Source organism: Mastomys coucha, unplaced genomic scaffold, assembly GCF_008632895.1.
Source record: "Mastomys coucha isolate ucsf_1 unplaced genomic scaffold, UCSF_Mcou_1 pScaffold6, whole genome shotgun sequence".
Taxonomy (NCBI): Eukaryota; Metazoa; Chordata; class Mammalia; order Rodentia; family Muridae; genus Mastomys; species Mastomys coucha.
In genome coordinates, this window is record NW_022196912.1 from 91,466,830 (window position 1) to 91,475,194 (window position 8,365).

At 43.9% G+C, this 8,365-nt stretch overlaps 1 long non-coding RNA gene across 1 annotated transcript in view; it reads left to right on the forward strand.

Annotated features, from left to right (window-relative positions):
• Positions 1 to 4,767, forward strand: part of LOC116080477 — a 14,771-nt gene extending 10,004 nt beyond the window's left edge. The window contains exon 4 of the long non-coding RNA XR_004114452.1: positions 4,349 to 4,767. This is a non-coding gene — a long non-coding RNA (uncharacterized LOC116080477). The remainder of the gene's footprint in view (positions 1 to 4,348) is intronic.
• Positions 4,768 to 8,365: the final 3,598 nt, after the last annotated feature.

Consider the following 8,365-nt stretch of genomic DNA (forward strand, 5'->3'; position numbering starts at 1 on the left):
TGCCAGGCGACAATGCGGAGGCAGGAGACTGACTTTCCTTGAAGTTTACGCCTCAGATACCTCCTTCATGCAAAGTGTGCGTGGCAACCATGACCCACCCCCTGTAGTCTTGTGACCACAATGAATGGTAGAGTCTGTGGGAAAGGTCTCTAGAAGGGTCCTGAAGTCTATTGACACTTAAAAGCCCACTTAAACTTAGGCTTCAGTTCAGGTTCTCATGGTGTCTCTGTTAGACATAGTACTAACATAGTACTCAGAATTTCAAAGCTGCCTCATTTTATCACTTAAAAATTGTATTTACTTTTACTACTATGTTTGTGTATAGGGGGATGTGAGCATACCATGGTGTGCTTTTGGGGATCAAAGAGCAAGAAACAGGAGTTGGTTCTCTCCTTCTACTATGTGGGTCCTGGGGATTGAGGACAGGCTGTCAGGCTTAGGAGCAAGTGTCTTCAGGAGCGAACCATTTCAACCACCCACTTTCCACATTTATATGTCACAAAACTATGACCCCTGAACCCGCTTCCTGCATGTGGCACAGATATTCAACTACATGGTTTCTTTTTCTTTTTTAACATTTATTTATTTAATGTATGTGAGTACACTGTAACTGTCTCCAGACACACCAGAAGAGGGCATCAGATCCCATTACAGATGGTTGTGAGCCACCATGTGTTTGCTGGGAAGTGAACTCAGGAACTCTGGAAGAGCAGTCAGTGCTCTTAACCACTGAGCCATCTCTCCAGCTCAACTACATGGTTTCTTTTGCAGGATTTACGATGGCTGGAGATTTAACTCAAGACCTTGTACACACTGGGCATGTGCTTTTCTATTGAGCCACATCCTAGCCCTTTTATATTGATTTTGTCATAATATTGCAACACTTTGATCCAGGTTGGTTTAGAACTCACTATGTAGTCCAGGGCTGGTCTTGAATTTGGGACTATAGGCACCATACCCAGAGATCACTAAGTCATGGATTTTAAACCTGGAAGTGACTTATAAAAGAATATGTTTGTTGGTGCCTTTCAAGTGATATTAACAAATCATCTCCACAACATACTGTGGATTGTATTCATATCAGAATTCTGTGTTACTCTGAAGCCAGTGTAATTCAATTAAAATAAATTACATTCAGTTCAACTATCCATCATTGAGCCTCTGTGGGAGATACTTAGAAAGACAAATAACATTTGTTTTTTGCAATTGCAGACCCTACAGCCTGACTAACAGGAAGAGAAGAACCAAACGCTGTTCATTTGGTTACCCTGCAATAGACATGGATTTCTGTTACCATCTCTATGCAAACATAGGATGTGATGGTTTATATATGCTCTGCACAGGGAGTGGCACAATTAGAAGGTGTGGCCCTGTTAGAGTAGGTGTATCATTGTAGGCATGGGCTTTAAGACCCTTGTCTTAGCTACCTGGAAGCCAGTATTTTGCTAGCAGCCTTAGATGAAGATGTAGAACTCTCAGCTCCTCCTGCACCATGCCTGCCTAGTAGAAGCTGCCATGCTCCTGCCTTGATGATAATGGACTGAGCCTATAAGCCAGCCACTTAAATGTTGTCCTTATGAGAGTTGCCTCGGTCATGGTGTCTGTTGACAACAGTAAAACCCTACCATGACATAGGGCTTTGCTGATTGATGATTTTTGCGTCTGAACTCACCAACAGCCAACTGAAGGCAGGATACTACAGTGAGCCTTAAAGGAAGTATGGGGGAGGAGAGAGCATTTCTTGAGGCAAAGCTGAGGAAGGCTGGGAGTGAGTTTCTCACAGGTCCAGGGACTGGTGTTGCAGGGCTGGAATAGAGCGTGTGACACCACAGAGAAGAGGGGGCTCTCTGTGAGATGGGCAACTTATCGGAGGGGCTGATGGCAGCGGGTTTCCAGACTCCGCAAGAGCATATTGTGTCTATGTGTATTACATGTGTGCCTGGTGCTTGCTGAGGTCTGAAGAAGACATTGGATCCCCTGGCACTGGAGTTATGAAGCTGTGAAGCCCCACATGGATATTGAGAACTGAACCTAGGTGCTCGGCAAGAGCAACAAGTGTTGTTAACTACTGAGCCGTCTTTCCTTATTTTTTTTTTATTTTTCAAAACCTGGTTTTTCTGTATAGCCCTGGCTGTCCTGGAACTCTGTAGACCAGGCTGGCCTCAGACTCAGAAATCTGCCTGCCTCTGCCTCCCAAGTGCTGGGATTAAAGGTATGCACCACCACTGCCCAGCTTGGAACCTTGTTTCTTTAGCTAGGTTCTTCTTACTGAATCTGAGCTGCCCCCTGTGGGAGTGGGCTAGGGCTATATGACAGGCGTATTACAGGTGTGTGCCTATAACCCAGCTTTTACATGTGTGCTGGGGTCTCTGAACCTAGGTCCTCATGCTGTGTGGCACTAGTCATCCTTCTGTTCCTGTTTGAAGGATTCTTATTGCCATTACCAGAAGCTCTGCCTCTGCCTTGCAAAGATTCCAGTAGGAATCTGTGTGTGTTTACGTGTGTATCAGGCCTGTTTTTTCTCTTTTGTATTTGTGAACTTGCATTTTTTAAAAGGAGTTATTTATTTATTTTGTGTATAGTAGTGCTCTATCTGCATGTATGCCTGCACGCCAGAAGAGGGCATCAGATCCCATTACAGCTGGTTATGAGCCACCATGCAGTTGCTGGGAAATGAATTTAGGACCTCTGGAAGAGGTCATAACCACCGAGCCATCATCTCTTTAGCCCCTCAGGACCATTTTCTAAAAGGCAGTGCTGGAGTGGGACATCCCCTAAATGACGACAGAGGGACACACTCTTTCCTTGAGTCTTAGTTCTAGAGGTTATAGAGATGTCACCCCTAATCACAGAAGAGCACAATAAGGGGACACTAGCTCTGGTTTAACTATGTTCCAAACTGTCATCTAGGAAAACTCAAGGTCTTCCAAACCTGAAAGTAGCCACTTAGTTTTTCATGAAAAGCTAGGAAGACAGATGAAACCCAGAACAACTGAGGAGTAGCTGCTGGTTGATGACGCCAAGCGTCCCTAATGATCCAGGCTGGCCAGACAGGGACGGAGGACAGGGACCACCTTTAATCTGCACGTGTAGTTTCCATCCAGGTGGTGTGTTTATTGTCTTAGATGTTTCTCTAAATGAAGAGCGAACTCCTTACAAATCAGCCTCTTTGAAAATTACAGGAAGGCCGCGGTGGCACCACAGATGAGGTCTGCCCCAGCCAGGGGGCTGAGGATCCTGAGAGGGCAGAGCTTCTGGATGTTCCTGGGCACCATGAGTCTCTGGAAAAGAGAGGGCGGGTGCTTTTTTTCTTCAAAGCTGGGCTAGGGAGAGGCAGCTGATTGAAGAATCAGCACTCTTTTATGACACAAGGTCAAGGCTTTTGTTCCAAGCAAAAGACAGATTGTCTTTTGTCCCTCCATAGCTAAATGATACCCAAAGTCCCAGGAGGAAGAGCCGGTACCTGTCACAAGACACCACAGTTTTGTCACATGCTGTGTCCAGCTCTAGAATGAGAATTCAATGCCCTGACTTCTGACCCACTCCCCATCCGTCATTCTCCCCTTTTGGTGCCTGGTTTCACAAATGCCAAAGATAAACCTCCCTTGACTGAGAATTTAGTTTTCCTTTTGCAACACTTTTCAAGACAGTTTTGGCAAGTAAAATGAAAAGTTATTAGAGTAAGAGGGGATGTATGCCAATTCAGATAATAGATGTGGTTAAAAAAAAATACAAAAAAAAACAAAACAAACAAAAAAAAAACCAAAACCACTTGTTATCCCTTGGTAGTAGATTGCTTTTCTTATCATGACCAATCTCCAATTGACTAACAAAAATGTGAAGATTACTTGTTTAAAAACTAAACAGAGCTGGGGAGATGGCTCTATTCATAAGTGCTTGCTATGTAAACATGGAGACCTGGGTTTGTACCCCGGACCCAAAAACCTATGTAAAATCCAAACACCATAGTACACATCTGTCATCCCAGTGGGGGCGAGGCAGAGATAAGAGGATGCCTGGGGCTTGCTGGCCAGTGAATCACTGAGAGAGCCTGTCTCACAAAATAAGGAAGAGGCCTGGGGCTGAGAGGGAAACCATTATGTTGTGTTATGAAACAATGCGTTTTAACATGTAAGCATTCACTGAGGATCCGTGTTCTCTTTTATGGCTTCTTTTTCTCCACCCCTTCCCCCCTTTTCTATTTTAAGATAGGATCTCTTTATTATGTACCTCTGGCTGACCTAGAACTCTCTATGTAGACCAGGCTGGCCTTGAACTCGCAAAGATGCCTTTGCCTTGCAGTGTTGGAATTAAGGCATGTACTAATCACAACCCACTCTGGTTACAGGTTCTTGGTCTTATAGGAATTTGGGAACAGAATTCAGAAGGAAGCTTGGGGACAATATAGTTTGAAAGAAGGGCAAAGCAGCAGTCTTGGGAATGAAGATCTTCACCCAGCTACACACTGGAATGGAGGGGTCTTCAGTGTCAGGACACATACAGTTGAGATCTTGATCAGAATCTGTGGAGATAGCACTGCTTGTGCCAACTCCTTCCAGAGTGACCAAAAGCCCGGAGGTTCTGCAGAACTGGTTCTTATGCACCCTAACCCGACACCGAATGTGATTGAGCCTTGTCTCCTCCCTGTGTTCTGTTTATACTATGTCTCGGGTACAGCCATATTTCACCTCAAGCTGAGGTGCTATAAATAAAGAGCTAGGACATGTGCCAGCCTGTCTGGCAGGAACGGCGGTATTCTAAAGAGAATATTCTCCCTTATCTGTCTGTCAGACCACTGAAAGAATGGGTCCCTCCAGATTAGTATTTCCTCAGGAATCTCTTACTGGGAAAGGAAATGACAGAAATCCTGGGGACTTGCAAAGGAGCTACAGAGATGTACAAGTTGTCAGCTGACCTTGCAGGAGACACGTTATCTGAGAGACCTGGAGTTGCGACAGTGGTGGGCAGAGGATCACACTTTGGGGCACAGCGTAGGTATACATATCTCCTGCTTTCAGCTTAAACCCTACCCACAACAGGGTGTGTGGTCCCAGCACTCAAGAGACAGAAGTAGACAGAGCTCAGTGAACTCCAGCCCAGCCTGCCTCCCAAGTGCTGGGATTAAAGGGCACGCACCACTACTACTGGGCCCCTACATAAGTTTTTTTTTTTTCCTAAATGTGTATGGGCATTTTGTCTACATGTCTGACTGTGTATCACATGCATACCTGGTTCAGAGCACAGAAAAGGGTGTCAAAATGCCCTGAAATTGGAGTTTTGGTTGAGAGTCAAACATGGGTCCTCTGGAAGAACAGCCAGTATTTTTAACTATCATCTCTCCATCTCGTATTTTATTTTGTTTTGTTTTTAAAGCATCATCTCATCTAACTCAGGCTGACTTCACACTCACTCTGTAACCAAGGATGACCTTGAATTTCTGCTTCTCCCCGAGTGCTGGTTTTGGTAAACAACAGCACCATGCCTGTGTTTGGAGATTGAACCCAGAGCTTCCTGCACTCTACCAACAGAGCTGTGTCCCCCAGGTACTTCAAACACGCTTATCTTCTCCATAGTACTCCAAAAAGAAGTAATGCACATTCAAGTTTACGAATAGAGAAACTGAATTGTATAGAGACTGACAAAGGCCACAGCCAGCTACTAGTTAAGTCAATGTCTAAACACAAATGTAGGCGCATCCGGAGGCCAAACTTCAGCCAACAAATCACTCAATGAATAAAAGCACCTCCCACCTCGCCTGACAACCTGAGTTAGTGCCTGAGACCCACATGGTGGAAAGAAGGAACCAATTTCTGAAGTTGTCCTCTGACCTGCAGACATGCACCAGCACACACGCGCACGCGCGCGCGCGCGCGCGCGCGCGCGCGCACACACACACACACAGAGTGTAATTTATTAATGAAAAAGGATGCGAACTCTAAAATTGTGTAGATGGCTACTTAACTAATTGGCTAGAAAGATCTAACCCAAAATGTTAATGTTTTTCTAAAAGTTACAAAATTTAGATTTTTTTCCTTTTTCCTTTATCTGTATTGCTTCCTTTATCTGTATTGTTCCTGTATTGTTCCCATGCCAAGATTTCTTGGGCAGTTTATCGTAAGGAAATGACCCAATGACTCTGGAGAAGATGTTTTAACATTATTAGTTATGAAGAAAACTACAAACAATGTAAATGTTCACTCACAAGTATTGCTTTAGTTAGAGAGATGGCTCAGTGGCTAAGAACACTAGTAACTACAGTTCCAAAGGACCCAAGTTCAATTCCCAGGACCGACATGCTAGCTTATGTATATCTGTAACTCCAGTTCCAGGTAATCTAATGCCCTCTTCTGTTTTCCAAGGACACTGCATAAACATGGTACACAGACATACAAGCAAAACACTCAAGAACACATTAAAATAAATAAATATTTACCAAGCATTATGGTGTATATCTTTAAGTGCAGAGGCAGGCAGATCTTTATGAGTTCCAGGCCAGCCTGGGCTTCACAGTGAAACCCTGTCTCACTAAATATACAAACCAAACTAAAACAAAACAATTGCTTTAACTAAAGGTAATCATCCATATAATAAAGTATAGTGCAACATTCAGAAATTCTGTTTGTAACGTGCAAGATCTAATGTGAAAGACAAAGGATATTGTCTACCCCTAACCCACCTTCTAAGGTCACAAGGACAAATCAAGTTACGGTTCTCCCAATGTTCCCCTGGGGGAACCAGTGGACTAACTCCTTAGGTTACCTACAGAGCAATGGGTGAATAGCTGTGGACCTGAAAGCAACCATACGAAAGATCTACACCCAGCAAGGATGATGGCTTCCCTATGTCTGTTTAGGGGGAAGCTAGCTCCCTCTTGTCATCTTTCCCCACCTATATACTGGAGCCCCTCCCAGAGACCACAATGTCATGTGCAGTTATGGTAGAATTGCATAGAACTTTTTGGAAAGGGTGGCTGGATGCTCTAGTGAGGGTCTCATGACTCCTTCCAACCCCTCCTTCTAAGAGGGAAGTCAGCAGTTGTCTCACTCACTGTTCTATTGCTATAAAGAGACACTATGACCAAGAAAACTCTTATAACAGAAATCATTTAATTGAAGCCTTGCTTATAGTTTCAGAGAGTTAGTCCATTATCATCATGGTGGGAAGCAGACAGGCATGGTACTACTGAAGCTGAAGCTGAAAGCTTTGCATCCTGATCTGCAGGCAGCAGGCAGAGAGGGAAGGGGAGAGAGAGGGGAAGAGGGAAAGGAAGAGAGAAAGACAGGGCCTAGCTTTTGAAACCTCAGAGTATTCCCAGTGACAGACCTCCTCTAACAAGACCCACCTTCTCTAACAAGGCCATACCTCTTAATCCTTACCAAACAATTCCACTAACTAGGGAGCAAGTATTCAAACATATGTACCTATAAGGGTCATTTTTATTCAAATCACCACAGTTATATAATTTATTCTGTCAGTAAAAATAGTCACCTAAATTATTGCTCAACCAGCCCCCACCTTGCTCAGATCCTGTAAAATGAGAGGTCAGCCAATGAGTTGAAGCCCTTAATTAGTTCATTCATCCTGTAAAATGAGGGCTCTGCCAATGAGCTAAAGCCCTTGAGTAATTCATTCATGAGTCCCATTGTAAATCTTGACAGTGTATTCCTTTCTAACCTGGTTTATTGCTTTGTGTTGAGTAACATATTCTTGCTACTTTGAAATTCCTGTGCACTTTTATTTCATTCTTGAATAAAATGCCGAGAACTTGGAAAACAACTGACCTTGACCCCAACCACTAGCAACAGTTCTGTAAGTCTACAAAGAAACATTTGTGGCTGCTACTTTTACTATAGCTAAACAAAAGGCCTATATAGCTAGCTGGGCATTGACACATTTGTAATCCCAGCACTCAGGAGGCAGACACAGGAGGATCAGGAGTTCAGTTAACTTTGGTTACCTGAGACCCTATCTCAAAAACTAAAGAGGACTAAAGAAATGCCTCAGGGGGAAGGCACTTTGCATGTAAGCCTCATGACCTGCATCCCAACCTTATAAGGGTGGAAAGGGAGTCTAGACTCCCCTGAGTTGTCTTCTGACCTCCACAAATAAACAGTGGGATGTGTGTATCCCATCCCCTCCCCAGAGAAAAAAGAGAGTATGAATCTAATGAAAATTTAAAAATCACAAATGACATTTGTTATGTGTATACATACATCATAGAGTATTCCTATACCATGAGACCATTGTGTTTGTTTGTTTGTTTGTTTGTTTGAAACAGGGATTCTCTGTGTAGCAATCCTGGTTGTCCTGGAACTCACTTTGTAGAATAGGGTGGCCTGGAACTCACAGACATCACCTGCCTCTG